The sequence below is a fragment of the Arachis hypogaea genome, chromosome 13 (assembly GCF_003086295.3).
Source record: "Arachis hypogaea cultivar Tifrunner chromosome 13, arahy.Tifrunner.gnm2.J5K5, whole genome shotgun sequence".
Lineage (NCBI taxonomy): Eukaryota > Viridiplantae > Streptophyta > Magnoliopsida > Fabales > Fabaceae > Arachis > Arachis hypogaea.
In genome coordinates, this window is record NC_092048.1 from 92,666,352 (window position 1) to 92,685,893 (window position 19,542).

General features: G+C 37.0%; 1 non-coding gene across 1 annotated transcript; it reads right to left on the reverse strand.

The window, feature by feature from the left end:
- Nucleotides 1-13,156: 13,156 nt before the first annotated feature.
- On the reverse strand, nucleotides 13,157-13,264 carry LOC112738745 (small nucleolar RNA R71). Its single transcript, XR_003169688.1, has one exon. It is a non-coding gene; the product is annotated as a small nucleolar RNA R71 (small nucleolar RNA).
- Nucleotides 13,265-19,542: the final 6,278 nt, after the last annotated feature.

The window sequence follows — 19,542 nt, forward strand, 5'->3', positions numbered from 1 at the left end:
ACTCAACTTTTGAGGAGGAAAAAACTTGGCTAAGAAAGCCTTGACCAGCTTATCCCAAGAGTTCAGGCTATCTTTGGGTTGAGAGTCGAACCACACTCTAGCTCTGTCTCTTACAGCAAAGGGGAAAAGCATGAGCCTGTAGACTTCAGGATCTACTCCATTAGTCTTAACAGTATCACAGATATGCAAGAATTCAGTTAAGAACTGAAAGGGATCTTCAGATGGAAGTCCATGAAACTTGCAGTTTTGCTGCATCAGAGAAACTAGCTGAGGTTTCAACTCAAAATTGTTTGCTCCAATGGTAGGGATGGAGATGCTTCTTCCATGTAAATTGGAATTAGGTGCAGTAAAGTCACCAAGCATCCTCCTTGCATTATTATTATTTTCGGCTGCCATCTCCTCTTCCTGTTCAAAAATTTCTGAAAGGTGCTTGCTGGATTGTTGTAATTTAGCTTCTCTTAGTTTCCTCTTCAGAGTCCTTTCAGGTTCTGGATCTGCTTCAACAAGAATTTTCTTGTCCTTGTGATAAACCACTATTTTATGATTTATCTTGTGCTCAATTGAGTGGTTTTTATCTACTCTTCACCCACTTATTCATACTATTTGCATGGTTTTATATTTCCTTCCTGATTTTGTGCTATGATTGAAAACATGCTTTTTTGATCTTATATTTGCTTATTATTAATCCTCTTTTATTACCATTAGATGCCTTGATATGTGTGTTAAGTGTTTCCAGATATTATAAGGCAGGAATGGCTTGGAGGATGGGAAGAAAGCATGCAAAAGTGGAAGGAATGCAAGAAGTTGGAGAAATCGCTAACCTGTCCAGCCTGACCTCTCTGCACTCAAATGGCTATAACTTTAGCTACAGAGGTCCAAACGACGCGGTTTCAGTTGCGTTGGAAAGCTAACGTCCGGGGCTTCGATTTGATAAATAATATGGTATAGTTCCCCTGACGCTAGGCGACGCGACCGCGTGATCCATGCGGCCGCGTCGCAAGTGACGGAAATCAGCGCAAATGAATTCGCAACCAGCGAATTCTGGGCTAGTTTTGACCCAGTTTGCGGCCCAGAAAACATAGATTAGAGGCTATAAAGTATGGGACTGCACCCATTCATAATGAGGCTTACACAATTCACAATTTTAGGAGTAGATGTAGTTTTTAGAGAGAGAGGTTCTCTCCTCTCTCTTAGGATTAGGATTTAGGACTTCTCTTAGTTTTAGGAGTGACTCTCAATCCCAGGTTCTTTATTTTATTTATTTTTCCATGCATGTCTATGTCAGATTTAAGTTCTTTTGTTAATGCAATTTGAGGTATTTCAGTTTAATATTGCTTTCTTTTATTTACATGATTACTGCTTCCCACCTGAAGACATTTTTATTCCAGCAAATTTACTTTTCCTCCTTTTGGTTTTGGTTAAGAAATCAGTAACTCAAGAGTTATCCAACTTAATAGCATAATTTTAAATTGTTATCTTTGCTAATTGAACTGAGTTTCAATAATCTCAATCTTTTCTTAGGAATTAACTAGGATTTGAAGATCAAACTAATTAGTCACTTGACCTTCCTCTGCTTTAAGTAAGAGTTAACTAAGTGAAATTAAGATTCAATTTTTATTATCATTGATAAGGATAACTTGGTCTGGACTTCCAATTTCTTATACCTTACCAAGAGATTTTATTATTATTATTTTATTTTACTTGTCATATAACATATTCCCACCTTACTTCCAAAACCCCCAATTTACAATCTTCATAACCAATAATAAGAACATACTTCCCTGCAATTCCTTGAGAAGACGACCCGAGGTTTGAATACTCGGTTATCAATTTCAAAGGGGTTTGTTACTTGTGACAACCAAAACGTTAGTAAGAAAGGTTGATTGCTTGGTTTAGTAACTATACTTACAACGAGAGTTTCTATAACCTCTAAACCATCAATCTTCAGTTCTTCACCTTGCTTTTGCTCATATGAAAAAGAGGAACAGAAAAATAATAATAATAGGGTCCTTTTTACCACAGTATAGAGGTCCCTGTGTGAGTAGAAGAAAAGAAGAAGAAAAAATTCGAACACAGATGGAAGAGGGGGTTTGAATTTGGGTGAGATAAAGTGTTAGTAGATGAATAAATAAATATAAGGAGATGAGAGAGAAAGATGATTTTCGAAAATAATTTTTGAAAAAGAGGAGTAATTTTCGAAAATTAAGATAAAAAATTAGAATAATTAGTTAATTAAAAAAAATTTTGAAAAAGAGGGAAGATATTTTCGAAAATTAGAGAGAGAGAGAGTTAGTTAGGTAGTTTTGAAAAAGATAAGAAACAAACAAAAAGTTAGTTAGTTAGTTAAAACAAATTTGAAAATCAATTGTGAAAAGATAAGAAGTTAGAGAAGATATTTTAAAATCAAATTTTTGAAAAAGATAAGATAAGGAGATATTTTTGAAAAGATATGATTGATATTAGTTTTGAAAAAGATTTGATTTTTTAAAATCACAATTAATGACTTAATTCACAAGAAATCACAAAGTATGATTCTAGAACTTAAAGTTTGAATCTTTCTTAACAAGTAAGTAACAAACTTGAAATTTTTTGAATCAAAACATTAATTGATGATGTTATTTTCGAAAATTAGGAGATAAAGATAAGAAAAAGATTTTTGAAAAATATTTTTAAAATTTTCGAAAATAACTAAGAAAAATGAAAAAGATTTGATTTTTGAAAAAGATTTTGAAAAAGATAAGATTTTTAAATTGAAAATTTGATTTGACTCATAAAAACAACTAGATTTTTAAAAAGTTTTGAAAAAGTCAACTCAAATTTTCGAATTTATGAGAAGAAAAAGGGAAGGATATTTTTTTGATTTTTGAATTTTTAATGATGAGAGGGAAAAACATGAAAAAGACTCAATGCATGAAAATTTTGGATCAAAACAATGAATGCATGCAAGAATTCTATGAATGTCAAGATGAACACCAAGAATACTTTGAAGATCATGATGAACATCAAGAACATATTTTTGAAAAATTTTTTATGCAAAGAAAACATGCAAGACACCAAACTTAGAAATCTTTGATGCTTAGACTCTATGGATGCAAAAATGCACATGAGAAACAAGACAAGACACAAAACAAGAAAACATCAAGATCAAACAAGAAGATTTACCAAGAACAACTTGAAGATCATGAAGAACACTATGAATGCATGAATTTTTCGAAAATTTTATGCAAACTTTAAAACATGCAATTGACACCAAACTTTCAACTTGACTCAAGACTCAAACAAGAAACATGAAATATTTTTTATTTTTATGAATTTTTTTATTTTTTTGGATTTTTATTTTATATTTTTTTCGAAAATTATTTAGAAAAAGAAAAATAAGGATTCCAAAATTTTTAATATGAATTCCAGGAATCTTGTGCTCTTTAGTCTAAAGCTCCAATCTGAGGGTTAGGCATGGCTTAATAGCCAGCCAAGCTTTAGTATGTAACTCAGACATGACACAGCTGACATACCAATCAACCTGCCTCTATGCTGATGGTTGGAAGCCCCTATCCAAAAGAATTAGACATGGCTTTACAGCCAGCCAGGCTTCAACATGCTTCATGAAACTCTAGAATTCATTCTTAAAAATTCTGAAGAAAAATATATTTTTGAAAAGATTCATTTTATTTTTTTTTTTTGAAAACAGATGAGAAATTTTTGAAAGATTTTTGAAAAATTTTTGAAAAGAAAACAAAAAGAAAATTACCTAATCTGAGCAACAAGATGAACCGTCAGTTGTTCAAACTCGAACAATCCCCGGCAACGGCGCCAAAAACTTGGTGCACGAAATTGTGATCTCAGGCAACGGCGCCAGAAACTCTGTACGCACGTCTTAATAAATCGTTTTTCATTCACAACTTCGATACAACTAACCAGCAAGTGCACTGGGTCGTCCAAGTAATAAACCTTACGTGAGTAAGGGTCGATCCCACGGAGATTGTTGGTATGAAGCAAGCTACGGTCACCTTGTGAATCTCAGTCAGGCGGATATAAAATAGTTATGGAGTTTTCGAACATAAATAATAAATAGATAGAAAATAAGGATAGAAACACTTATGTATATCATTGGTGAGAGTTTCAGATAAGTGTAAGAGATGCTTTCGTTCCTCTGAACCTCTGCTTTCCTGCTGTCTTCATCCAATCAGTCTTACTCCTTTCCATGGCTGGCTTTATGTAAGAACATCACCGTTGTCAATGGCTACTTTTAATCCTCTCTGGAAAATGGTCTGATGCGCTGTCACTGCATGGCTAATCGTCTAGAGGCATCACCCTTGCCAATGGCTGCATCCTATCCTCTTGTGAAAATGGTCCAAATGCTCTGTCACAGCACGGCTAATCATCTGAGGTTCTCGATCATACTGGAATAGGATTCACCCTCCTTTTGCGTCTGTCACTATGCCCAGCACTCGCGAGTTTGAAGTTCGTCACAGTCATTCAATCCCAGAGTCCTACTCGGAATACCACAAACAAGGTTTAGACTTTCCAGACTCTCATGAATGCTACCATCAATCTAGCTTATACCACGAAGATTCTGATTAAGAGATCCAAGAGATACTCATTCAATCTAAGGTAGAACGGAAGTGGTTGTCAGGCACGCGTTCATAGGGAATGATGATGATTGTCATGTTCATCACATTCAGGTTGAAGTGCGAATGAATATCTTAGAAGCTGAATTGAATAGAAAAACAGTAGTACTTTGCATTAATCTTTGAGGAACAGTAGAGCTCCACACCTTAATCTATGGAGTGCAGAAACTCTACCGTATGAAAATACATAAGTGATAATGGTCCAGACATGGCCGAATGGCCAGCCCCCATGAAAGTCTAAGATAGCATAAAACTGATCAAAGATGTCTAATACAATAGTAAAAAGTCCTATTTATACTAAACTAGTTACTAGGGTTTACAGAAGTAAGTAATTGATGCATAAATCCACCTCCGGGGCCCACTTGGTGTGTGCTTGGGCTGAGCTTGAATGTTACATGTGCAGAGGCTCTTTCTGGAGTTGAACGCCAGGTTGTAACGTATTTCTGGCGTTCAACTCTGGTTTGTGACGTGTTTCTGGCGTTTAACTCCAGACAGCAGCGTAGAACTGGCATTCAACGCCCTTTTACGTCGTCTAAACTCGGTCAAATTATGAACTATTATATATTGCTGAAAAGCTCTGGATGTCTACTTTCCAACGCAATTAGAAGCGCGCTATTTTGAGTTCTGTAGCTCCAGAAAATCCACTTTGAGTGCAGGGAGGTCAGAATCCAACAGCATCAGCAGTCCTTCTTCAACCTCTGAATCTGATTTTTGCTCAAGTCCCTCAATTTCAACCAAAAAATACCTGAAATCACAGAAAAATACACAAACTTATAGTAAAGTCCAGAAATGTGAATTTAACATAAAAACTAATAAAAACATCCCTAAAAGTAACTAGATTCTACTAAAAACATACTAAAAACAATGCCAAAAAGCGTATAAATTATCCGCTCATCAGTTTCCCAAAGAGTTGACACAAGGTGCAATTTATTGGTTAGAATTTTTCTAAGTAATTTTTGTAGTGGAGAATGAAAAAATAAATGGCTTGAAATTAAAGCAATGAGCAGTAACAAGAGATGTTATGTATTTGAAATAAAAGACCTTGGTTAGGAGAGATAATTGGAATTTCTATCCTTGTTGTCTTCCCCAAGTATAATAGCAAAGGTTTATTGCTTCCACTTAGTTATCCTTTTGCAGTTGCAGGAAAGTCAAGTGGGTACCACTACTCTAGCTCACAAGTCCTAGTCACTTCAGGGGGAAGGACTAGAGTTGGTGAGAATCGAGTTAGCCAGCAATTTCCAATTACAGATTACACTTGAGTATCACAACTCAAGGGTTTCTAATTAATCAAATCCTAAGCCAAGTTGGGAGCTCTACTCCATTAACATGAATGCCATTTTCATAAACACATAATAGGAGTAAATAAAGGACATGGTAATTTTGAGAAATTAATTAAATTAAAACTGGCACGAACAATAATTAATATGAATCAAACAAGCTATAAAAATAAATATAAAAATACTTCACTGCATTAATAACATTCAAAAATAACAATATCTAAACATGAACATCAAAGAAATTAAATGGAAAAGAGTAGTTGAGTTATCGGAAAAGTAAACTATAGAGATGATGACTTCAATAGAAGGTAGTAGCAGCTCTCTCAAGATCTAATCCAAAACGAAACTAAGAAATCAAAACCCTAGAGAAAAATAGTTGTTTCTCTCCCTAGAATTCAAAACTAAAACTAAAACTAAAGTGAAAGTGAAGTGTCCTCAGTCTCAGCTTGCCCCCTGCATCTAGTCTGTATTTTGGGCTTGAAACTGGGTCCAAATCAGCCTAGAAATCGCCCCCAGCGAGTTCTATTAAGTGCAGCACGTGACGCTCTGTCACGCGTACGCGTCGGCCACACGTACGCGTGACTGAACTCCTGCGCTGATCATGCGTACACATCACTGTACGATGCTCCAAATCACGTGCACGTGTCAGCCATGCGTGCGCGTCACTCCTCGCTTCTCAGCTCCTTAGTTTCTTGTGTTCCTTCCACTTTAACATGCTTCCTCTTCATCCTTTAAACCATTCATGCCCTGTAAACCTGAAAATACTTAACAAACACATCATGGCATCGAATGGTACAAAGGAGAATTAAAAATTAATAATTTTAAGGCCTAGGAAACATGTTTTCATTCATAGCACAAAATTAGAAAGGAAATGAAAAACATACAATTTACATGAATAAGTGTAAGAGAAGTTGACAAAACCCACTCAATTTAGTCCAAAATATATCTTAAAATAGTGGTGTATCAATGGGTCCCATCAAAACTACATTTTCCAACCCGTTCCTAACTAGCTTCAAATATCAAAACCTTTCCAAAATTAAACCGAATTCCAGTTTTAAATGTTTTCTAAAATCAAACATTTCCAAAATTAAACTAAATTTCAAGATTAAACCTCTTCCAATAATTCAAGAAAAATCAATCAAATAAATAATCACAGCCATAACCTACACTAAAACACACTATTTTACAACCACACAGCCCACATTCTTCATATCCAATCAAATCTCAATATGATTAGTTTTATTCTACAACACTTTACAATCATACTTATTACAATTATCATAATTCAACGTTATTACATATCACTATCAACATCATCATCAAGGAACTAGTCTCACTAAACTAACCACATTCATATCACAATTATTCAATCTATCATACCTCATCAATTCATATCACATTCATACTAACATTCAAGCTTCAAAATTCATAATTCAACTTATTCTAGGTCGTCTAGCCTAAGTTTTCATAAAACATTATATATTAAATACGAGAAACTAAAATTATACCTTGACTAATTTCTCGTAAAATCCGAAACGTCACAATTTGTCACCATTTCACGACACCCAAGGTTCCAAAGTCTCACCAAACGGGTCTCCGGCTCCCCAGAGTCCAATACCAAGTCTCGAAAACCACCAATTTGTTTTCAAAGTACCAAATCCAAACTAATTTCACAAAATAACGCAAAAATTACTATAGGGTTCACTAATTAGATAACTTGAAAAGAATTAAACGCTCCTCACCTTATCAACACAAAATTAGGACATGAATCGACAAGTCCACGAAGCTAATTTGATTCCAAATTAACTATTGGGCTTTGTAGAGCTCGACGCTGCGGTCGCATAGCCACAAAGGGGGCGGCAATCGGAGCTCCGGATCAAAAATTGTGGTCAACTGAAACTTGGAGCAAGGGTTTGCAACGTTCCCCCTTTTCTCCCTTGTTTCAGCATGCTTTCCTTGTTCTAATAGGAAAAATAAGGCTGAAAGTTATATGTGGGTTGGGCCTTGGGCCCAATAGGGGCCCGGTTTGGCCTTTTGGCCCAATATTGGGTCAAATTCTTTGAAATTAGTGTCGAAATTCTTATTTTAATTTTCTCTATCATATTAAACCATAAAAATTATATTTTTAATTATCTTAATTAATAATTAATTTATTAGCTAATTATTTACTAATTTCTCGGATTTTACAAAGGTCATCGTGGAGTTTGAGCACAGTGGCATCACCTTAGACCAGGGAGAAAGAAACGGTGAGAAGTCTACAGTCTTCATTGTGGCAACGGATCCATTGACTTCATGTTGCGATATTAAGTGAAGCAATCATGGCGAAATTGGTTAGGGTTAAGGAGGGAAGAGAGGTTGTCCATGTAGAAGGTCTCATGGTTAAATCCTTTGGGGGGGACCAAAATGGGTCTAAACTGGAATGTGTAACACCCTAATTAGCCTAAGCCTTACCTTGTGTCGTAAAGCAAAGGTTAATCAGAGATTACGATAGTTCTAAGCTCATACATAATATATATATATATATATATAGAGAGAGAGAGAGAGAGAAGAATGGTATAATCTAGAAGCCCGATGAAAGATATAGCTCAAAAACAGGATTTGAAAAGTGCAAAACGTACTATCTTAAGGTATAAGAAATAGAAGTGATATAAGCAAGGTAATAGTATAATAGTATAATATCATAAGGAACTAGCCTCCACTCGCGGAGTTTAAGCCGGCTAGCCGTATACAGACCATATAGAAACCTGACAGTTTAAAAATAGCTTATACAAGTTTTGTGCTCTCAAATACATGCCTCTAGGCAAAACAAAATACAAAAGAGAGATGTATAAACAGATAAACCAAAAAGACTCCAAAAGAATCCAAGATCCTCCGCTCCTATCACCATCCAAAATAACTCACCGAGGTGGGTTGCGACCTGCATCTGAAAAACACAACAAAGATATGGTATGAGAACTGGAGATTCTCAGTATGGTAACAGTGCCCAGTGATGTAGGATATAAGACCCCAGGACGCCAAAGGCAATTCTAAGCTCCATATCCATCACAAGATTCAAGCTTAAAGCATTCTAAAAACAAATAAGCATCATATAAACCTTATCATAATTAAACAGGGTACTCTATCTTAAGGGAAAACTATTCTAATCAAACACCACTGTCCCACAGCCTTCACCAACCTATCCTCCATGCGATCCTATCGCCACCGCCTTCCGAACCTCCCCAATCCCAGTAGAAAACACAAGTAATATACAATGCAAGTAACTCACAAGTATAAGCATATAAAGCAATTAATTCAGATAGCAATTAGGCATGTTATTCAATCAGGCAAACCATTACAAGTAAACAAAGCATACAAACAGGTAGAAAATGCATAAGATGAATGCCTGCCCTACTAGCTGTGATATCATGATGAGTGGATAATTTATACGCTTTTTGGCATTATTTTTACATAGTTTTCAGTATGATTTAGTTAGTTTTAGTATATTTTTATTAGTTTTTAATTAAAAATCACATTTTTGGACTTTACTATGAGTTTGTGTATTTTTCTGTGATTTCAGGTATTTTCTGGCTGAAATTGAGGGACCTGAGCAAAAATCAGATTCAGAGGTTGAAGAAGGATTGCAGATGCTGTTGGATTCTGACCTGCCTGCACTCAAAGTGGATTTTCTGGAGCTACAAAACTCCAAATGGCGTGCTTCTAATTGCGTTGGAAAGTAGACATCCAGGTCTTTCCAGCAATATATAATAGTTCATACTTTGCCCGAGTTTATACGACGCAAACTGGTGTTGAACGCCAGTTCTATGTTGTAGTCTGGCGTTCAGCGCCAGAAACAAGTTGCAAAGTGGAGTTCAACGCCAGAAACACATCACAAACTGGCGTTCAACTCGAAGAATGACCTCTCCACGTGTAAACTTCAAACTCAGCCCAAGCACACACCAAGTGGGCCCCGGAAGTGGATTTCTGCATCATTTACTCATTTCTGTAAACCCTAGTAACTAGTTTAGTATAAATAGGACTTTTTACTATTGTATTTACATCTTTAGCTTTCATATTTAGATCACGTTTGGGGGCTGGCCATTCGGCCATGCCTGAACCTCATCACTTATGTATTTTCAACGGTAGAGTTTCTACACACCATAGATTAAGGTGTGGAGCTCTGCTGTTCCTCACGAATTAATACAAAGTACTACTGTTTTTCTATTCAATTCAACTTATTCCGCTTCTAAGATATTCATTCGCACTTTAACATGAATGTGATGATCGTGACACTCATCATCATTCCCTATGAACGTGTGCCTGACAACCACTTTCGTTCTACCTTCGATTGAATGAGTATCTCTTGGATTTCTTAATCAGAATCTTCGTGGTATAAGTTAGAACCCATGGATGGCCATTCTTGAGATCCGAAAAGTCTAAACCTTGTCTGTCGTATTTCGAGTAGGATCCGGGAAGGGATGACTGTGACGAGCTTCAAACTCGTGAGTGATAGGCGTAGTGACAGACGCAAAAAGATGGTGAATCCTATTCCAGTATGATCGAGAACCTCCAGATGATTAGCCATGCAGTGACAGCGCATCAGACCATTTTCACAGAGAAGACGGGATGTAGCCACTGACAACGGTGATGCCCAATATACAGCTTGCCATGGAAAGGAGTAGGATTGATTGGATGAAGACAGCAGGAAAGCAGAGGTTCAGAGGAACAAAAGCATCTCTATACGCTTATCTGAAATTATCACCAATGAATTACATAAGTACCACTATCCTATTTTATGTTTTATTTATCTTTTACTTATCAATTCATAAAATCAGTTGAATTCGCCTGACTGAGATTTACAAGGTGACCATAGCTTGCTTCATACTGACAATCTCCGTGGGATCGACCCTTACTCACGTAAGGTTTATTACTTGGACGACCCAGTGCACTTGCTGGTTAGTTGTACGAAGTTGTGAAACAAAATTAAGAATATGAACGTGCGTATGAAGTTTTTAGCACCGTTACCAAGAAAGTAAAGATCACAATTTCGCACACCAAGTTTTGGCGCCGTTGCCGGGGATTGTTCGAGTTTGGACAACTGACGGTTCATCTTGTTGCTCAGAGTAGGTAATTTTCTTTTTGTTTTATCTTCAAAAAAAAATTCTTCAAAAATCTTTCGAAAAAAATTTTTCCCTTTGTTTTTGAAAATTATTTTAAAACTTTTAAGAGTGAATTCTAAAGTTTCAAAATGGTATGGTGAAGTTTGGCTGGCCATCAAGCTTTAGACTAACCTGGTATGATTCTTGGAATCTTGATTGAGGACTTTGAATTCATTACTTCATTTTTCCTATATGTTTTCGAAAAAAAATATATACAAAAATCCAGAAAAAATTAATAAAATCATAAAAATAAAAAATATTTTGTTATTTGTTTGAGTCTTGAGTCAATTTTTAAGTTTGGTGTCAATTGCATACTTTTATTTTCTAAAAATTTTCGAAAATTCATGCATTCATAGTGTTCTTCATGATTTTCAAGTTGTTCTTGGTAAGTCTTCTTGTTTGATCTTCATATTTTCTTGTTTTGTGTCTTTTCTTATTTTTCATATGCATTTTCAATTTGTTAGTGTCTGAAGTTTGCAAATTTCTAAGTTTGGTGTCTTGTATGTTTTCTTTGCATCAAAATTTTTTTAAAAATATGTTCTTGATGTTCATCATGATCTTCAAGGTGTTCTTGGTGTTCATCTTGACATTCATAGTGTTCTTCCATGCATCACATGTTTTGATCCAAAATTTTCATGCATTGAGTCTTTTTTATGTTTTTCTCTTTCATCATTAAAAATTCAAAAATAAAAAAAATATCTTTCCTTTTTTCACTCATAAATTTTTGAAAATTTGAGTTGACTTTTTCAAAACTTTTTAAAATTTAGTTGTTTCTTATGAGTCAAATCAAATTTTCAATTTAAAAATCTTATCTTTTCAAAATCTTTTTCAAAAAATCAAATCTTTTTCATTTTTCTTATTTATTTTCGAAAATTTTAAAAATATTTTTCAAAAATTTTTTTCTTAATTTTATCTCATAATTTTCGAAAATATTATCAACAATTAATGTTTTGTTAAGAAAGATTCAAACTTTAAGTTCTAGAATCATATCTTGTGATTACTTGTGAGTCAAGTCATTAATTTTGATTTTAAAATTCAAATCTTTTTCAAAACTAATTTTAATCATATCTTTCTATCATATCTTTTTAAATCATATCTTTTTCAAAAAAATTTGATTTTAAAATATCTTTTCTAACTTCTTATCTTCTTATCTTTTCAAAATTGATTTTCAAATCTTTTTCAACTAACTCATTGACTTTTTGTTTGTTTCTTATCTTTTTCAAAACCACCTAACTACTCTTCCCTCTCTAATTTTCGAAAATACCTCCCTCTTTTTCAAAAATTCTTTTTAATTGTTTTAAATTTTAATTTTAATTTTATTTCCCCTTTAATTTTCGAAAATCATCAACTCCTTTTCAAAAATTATTTTCGAAAATTTCTCTCTCTCATCTTCTTCTATTTATTTAATTACTTACTAACACTTCTTTTTATCTCATATCTCTGCTCCTATCCTCACCCTTGTGTTTGGATTATCCATTCTTCTTCACTCTTATTCCCTTTCTTCTTCTACCAACAATAAGGAACCTCTTTACTGTAACATAGAGGATTCCTCTTCTTTTCTTGTTCTCTTCTCTTTCATATGAGCAGGGACAAGGAAAAGGGCATTCTTGTTGAAGCTGATCCAGAACCTGAAAGGACTCTGAAGAGGAAACTAAGAGAAGCTAAAATAAAACAATCCAGAGACAACCTTACTAAAATTTTTTAACAAGAAAAGGAGATGGCAGCCGAACCTAACAACAACAATGCAAGGAGGATGCTTGGTGACTTCACTGCATCTAATTTCAATTTACATGGAAGGAGCATCTCAATCCCTGCCATTGGAGCAAACAATTTTGAGCTTAAACCTCAATTAGTTTCTCTGATGCAACAGAACTGCAAGTTTCATGGACTTTCATCTGAAGATCCTTTTCAGTTCTTAACTGAGTTCTTGCAGATCTGTGATACTGTTAATTCCAATGGGGTTGACCCCGAGGTCTACAGGCTTATGCTTTTCCCGTTTGCTGTAAGAGACAGAGCTAGAGTATGGTTGGACTCTCAACCTGAAGATAGCCTGAACTCTTGGGATAAGCTGGTCACGGCTTTCTTAGCCAAGTTCTTTCCTCCTCAAAAGCTTAGTAAGCTTAGAGTGGATGTTCAAACCTTCAGACAGAAAGAAGGTGAATCCCTCTATGAAGCTTGGGAGAGATACAAGCAACTGACCAAAAAGTGTCCTTCTGACATGCTTTCAGAATGGACCATCCTGGATATATTCTATGATGGTCTGTCTGAATTAGCTAAGATGTCGTTGGATACTTCTGGAGGTGGATCCATTCACCTAAAGAAAACGCCTGCAGAAGCTCAAGAACTCATTGACATGGTTGCTAATAACCAGTTCATGTACACTTCTGAGAGGAATCCTGTGAGTAATGGGACGCCTCAGAAGAAGGGAGTTCTTGAAATTGATACTCTGAATGCCATATTGGCTCAGAACAAAATATTGACTCAGCAAGTCAATATGATTTCTCAGAGTCTGAATGGAATGCAAGCTGCATCCAATAGTACTCAAGAGGCATCTTCTTAAGAAGAAGCTTATGATCCTGAGAACCCTGCAATAGCAACAAAAGCCTATAATCCCTCATGGAGAAATCACCCAAATCTCTCATGGAAGGATCAACAAAAGCCTCAACAAAGCTTTAATAATGGTGGAAGAAACAGGTTTAGCAATAGCAAACCTTTTCCATCATCCACTCAGCAACAGACAGAGAGTTCTGAGCAGAATCCAACTAGCTTAGCAAATATAGTCTCTGATCTATCTAAGGCCATTGTGAGTTTCATGAATGAAACAATGTCCTCCATTAGAAATTTGGAAGCACAAGTGGGCCAGCTAAGTAAAAGAATCACTGAAACCGCTCCTAGTGCTCTCCCAAGCAATATAGAAGAGAATCCAAAAGGAGAGTGCAAGGCCATTGAATTGATTACCATGGCCGAACCTGTAAGGGAGGGAGAGGACGTGAATCCCAGTGAGGAAGACCTCCTGAGACGTCCAGAGATCAATAAGGAGCTTCCTTCTGAGGAACCAAAGGACTCTGAGGCTCATCTGGAGACCATAGAGATTCCATTAAACCTCCTTATGCTATTCATGAGCTCTGATGAATATTCTTCTTCTGAAGAGAATGAAGATGTTACTGAAGAGCAAGTTGCCAAGTACCTTGGTGCAATCATGAAGCTGAATGCCAAATTATTTGGTAATGAGACTTGGGAAGATGAACCTCCCTTGCTCATCAATGAACTGAGTGATATGGATCAACTGACATTGCCTCAGAAGAAACAGGATCCTGGAAAGTTCTTATTACCTTGTACCATAGGCACCATGGCCTTTGAAAAGGCTCTATGTGACCTTGGGTCAGGGATAAACCTCATTCCACTATCTGTAATGGAGAAATTGGGAATCTTTGAGGTGCAAGCTGCCAGAATCTCATTAGAGATGGTAGATAACTCAAGAAAACAAGCTTATGGACAAGTAGAGGACGTGTTAGTAAAGGTTGAAGGCCTTTACATCCCTGCTGATTTCATAATCCTAGACACTGGGAAGGATGAGGATGAATCCATCATCCTTGGAAGACCCTTCCTAGCACAGCAAGAGCTGTGATTGATGTGGACAGAGGAGAGTTGGTCCTTCAACTAAATGAGGAAAACCTTGTGTTTAAAACTCAAGGATCTCCTTCTGTAACAATGGAAAGGAAGCATGAAAAGATTCTCTCAGTACAGAGTCAACTAAAGCCCCCACAGTCAAACTCTAAGTTTGGTGTTGGGAGGCCTCAGCCAAACTCTAAGTTTGGTGTTGATCTCTCATATCCAAACTCTAAGTTTGGTGTTGGGAGTCTATAAAATTGACCTGATCACCTGTGTGGCTCCATGAGAGCCCACTGTCAAGCTATTGACATTAAAGAAGCGCTTGTTGGGAGGCAACCCAATATTTATTTATCTAATTTTATTTTTATTTTTATTGTTCTTTCATGTTTTATTAGGTTCATGATCATGTGGAGTCACAAAATAAATACAAAAATTAAAAACAGAATCAAAAATAGCAGAAGAAAAGTCACACCCTGGAGGAAGGACTTACTGGCGTTTAAACGCCAGTAAGGAGCATCTGGCTGGCGTTCAACACCAGAATAGAGCATGGATCTGGCATTGAACGCCAGAAACAGGCAACATCCTGGCATTCAAATGCCAGGAATGCACCCTGAGAAGAGCTGGCGCTGAACGCCAGAAACAAGCATAGAACTGGCGTTCAACGCCAGAAACATGCTGCATCTGGGCGTTGAACGCCCAGAACAAGCATCAATTCAGCGTTTAAACGCCAGAATTGCATGCAAAGGCGTTTTACATGCCTAATTGGTGCAGGGATGCAAATCCTTGACACCTCAGGATCTATGGACCCCACATGATCATCTCAGCATCTGTGGACCCCACAGGATCCCCACCTACCTCCACTCATATTCTTCCCTCTTCTCAACACTCACCATTCCCAATAAACACCCTTCCCCAAAACCCTTCACCAATCACCTCAATCTCTCTTCCCTATTACCCCTTCACCACTCACATCCATCCATTCTTCCCTATAAACCCCACCTACCTTCAAAATTCAAAATCACTTTCCCACCCAAAACCCACCCCATATGGCCGAACCTACTCCCTATCCCCTCACTATATAAACACCTCAATCCCTCCTTCATTTTCAAACAACACAACCCTATCTTCTTTACCTTGGCCGAATACACCCCCCTCCCTCTCCTCTATATTTTCTCTTCTTCTACTTCTTTTCTTTCTTCTCTTGCTCGAGGGCGAGCAATATTCTAAGTTTGGTGTGGTAAAAGCATAAGCTTTTTATTTTTCCATTACCATTGATGGCACCTAAGACCGGAGAAACCTCTAGAAAAGGGAAAGGGAAGACAAAAGCTTCCACCTCCGAGTCATGGGAGATGGAAAGATCCATCTCCAAAGCCCATCAAGACCACTTCTATGATGTTGTGGCCAAGAAGAAGGTGATCCCTGAGGTCCCTTTCAAACTCAAGAAAAATGAGTATCCAGAGATCCGACATGAGATCTAAAGAAGAGGTTGGGAAGTTCTAACCAACCCCATTCAACAAGTCGAAATCCTAATAGTTCAAGAGTTCTATGCCAATGCATGGATCACTAGGAACCATGATCAAAGTAAGAACCCGAACCCAAAGAATTATCTTACCATGGTTCGGGGGAACTACTTAGATTTCAGTCTGGAAAATGTAAGGCTGGCGTTCAACTTGCCAATGATGGAAGAAAACGCACGCCCCTACACAAGAAGAGTCAACTTTGATCAAAGGTTGGACCAAGTCCTCATGGACATATGTGTGGAAGGAGCTCAATGGAAGATTGACTCAAAAGGCAAACCGGTTCAACTAAGAAGATTGGACCTTAAGCCTGTAGCTAGAGGATGGTTGGAGTTCATTCAACGCTCAATCAGTCCCACTAGCAACCGGTCTGAAGTCACTATAGACCGGGCCATCATGATCCATAGTATCATGATTGGGGAGGAAGTGGCGGTTCATGAGATTATACCTCAAGAACTCTACAAGGTGGCTGACAAGTCTTCCATTGTGGCAAGGTTAGCCTTTCCTCACCTCATTTGCCATCTATGCAACTCGGCTGGGATTGACATAGAGGGAGATATCCTCATTGATGAGGACAAGCCCATCACTAAGAAAAGGATGGAGCCAACAAGAGAGCCTATTCATGGATCTCAAGGGATGCATGAAGAAGCTCATCACCAAGAAATCCCTGAGATGCCTCAAGGGATGCACTTTCCTCCACAGAATTTTTGGGAGCAAATCAACACCTCCCTAGGAGAACTGAGTTCCAACATGGGACAACTAAGGGTGGAACATCAAGAGCACTCCATCATCCTCCATGAAATTAGAGAAGATCAAAGAGCAATGAGGGAGGAGCAACAAAGACAAGGAAGAGACATAGAAGAGCTCAAGGACATCATTGGTTCCTCAAGGAGAAAACTCCACCATCACTAAGGTGGACTCATTCCTTGTTCTTAAATTTTCTGTTTTTCGTTTTTTTTATGCTAAATGTTTATTTATGTTTGTGTCTTATTACATGATCATTAGTATCTAAGTGTCTATGACTTAAAGTAGTGAATATGAATCCATCACTTCTCTTAAATGAAAAATGTTTTAATTACAAAAGAACAAGAAGTACATGGTTTCGAATTCATCCTTGAAACTAGTTTAATTATTTTGATGTGGTGACAATACTTTTTGTTTTCTGAATGAATACTTGAACAGTGCATATATCTTTTGAAGTTGTTGTTTATGAATATTAAATATGTTGGCCCTTGAAGAATAAGGAAAAAGGAGAAATGTTATCTGAAAAATCATAAAAATGATTCTTGAAGCAAGAAAAAGCAGTGAATACAGAAAGCTTGCGAAAAGAAAAAATGGCGAAAAAAATAAAAAAAAAGAAAAAGAAAAAGCAAGCAGAAAAAGCCAAAAGCTCTTAAAACCAAAAGGCAAGAGCAAAAAGCCAGTAGCCCTTAAAACCAAAAGGCAAGGGTAAATAAAAAGGATCCAAGGCTTTGAGCATCAGTGGATAGGAGGGCCTAAAGGAATAAAATCCTGGCCTAAGCGGCTAAACTAAGCTGTCCCTAACCATGTGCTTGTGGCGTGAAGGTGTCAAGTGAAAACTTGAGACTGAGCAGTTAAAGTCAAGGTCCAAAGCAAAAGTAGAGTGTGCTTAAGAACCCTGGACACCTCTAATTGGGGACTTTAGCAAAGCTGAGTCACAATCTGAAAAGGTTCACCCAGTTATGTGTCTGTGGCATTTATGTATCCGGTGGTAATACTGGAAAACAAAGTGCTTAGGGACACGGCCAAGAGTCATAAAGTAGCTGTGTTCAAGAATCAACATACTGAAACAGGAGAATCAATAACACTATCTGAACTCTGAGTTCCTATAGATGCCAATCATTCTGAACTTCAATGGATAAAGTGAGATGCCAAAACTATTCAAGAGGCAAAAAGCTACACGTCCCGCTCATCTGATTGGAGCTATGTTTCATTGATAGTTTGGAATTTATAGTATATTCTCTTCTTTTTATCCTATTTGATTTTCAGTTGCTTGGAAACAAGCAACAATTTAAGTTTGGTGTTGTGATGAGCGGATAATTTATACGCTTTTTGGCATTATTTTTACATAGTTTTCAGTATGATTTAGTTAGTTTTTAGTATATTTTTATTAGTTTTTAATTAAAAATCACATTTCTGGACTTTACTATAAGTTTGTGTATTTTTCTGTGATTTCAGGTATTTTCTGGCTGAAATTGAGGAACCTGAGCAAAAATCAGATTCAGAGGTTGAAGAAGGACTGCAGATGCTGTTGGATTCTGACCTCCCTGCACTCAAAGTGGATTTTCTGGAGCTACAGAACTCCAAACGGCGTGCTTCTAATTGCGTTGGAAATTAGACATCCAGGGCTTTCCAGCAATATATAATAGTCTATACTTTGCATTGAACGCCAGTTCCAAGTTGCAGTCTGGCGTTCAGTGCCAGAAACAAGTTGCAAAGTGGAGTTCAACGCCAGAAACACGTCACAAACTGGCGTTCAACTCCAAGAATGACCTCTCCATGTGTAAACTTCAAACTCAGCCCAAGCACACACTAAGTGGGCCCCGAAAGTGGATTTCTGCATCATTTACTCATTTCTGTAAACCCTAGTAACTAGTTTAGTATAAATAGGACTTTTTACTATTGTATTTACATCTTTAGTTTTCATCTTTAGATCACGTTTGGGGGCTGGCCATTTGGCCATGCCTGAACCTCATCACCTATGTATTTTCAACGGTAGAGTTTCTACACACCATAGATTAAGGTGTGGAGCTCTGCTGTTCCTCTCGAATTAATACAAAGTACTACTGTTTTTCTATTCAATTCAACTTATTCCGCTTCTAAGATATTCATTCGCACTTTAACATGAATGTGATGATCGTGACACTCATCATCATTCCCTATGAACGTGTGCCTGACAACCACTTTCGTTCTACCTTCGATTGAATGAGTATCTCTTGGATTTCTTAATCAGAATCTTCGTGGTATAAGTTAGAACCCATGGATGGCCATTCTTGAGATCCAAAAAGTCTAAACCTTGTCTGTCGTATTTCGAGTAGGATCCGGGAAGGGATGACTGTGACGAGCTTCAAACTCGTGAGTGATAGGCGTAGTGACAGACACAAAAAGATGGTGAATCCTATTCCAGTATGATCGAGAACCTCCAGATGATTAGCCATGCAGTGACAGCGCATCAGACCATTTTCACAGAGAAGACGGGATGTAGCCACTGACAACGGTGATGCCCAATATACAGCTTGCCATGGAAAGGAGTAGGATTGATTGGATGAAGACAGCAGGAAAGCAGAGGTTCAGAGGAACAAAAGCATCTCTATACGCTTATCTGAAATTATCACCAATGAATTACATAAGT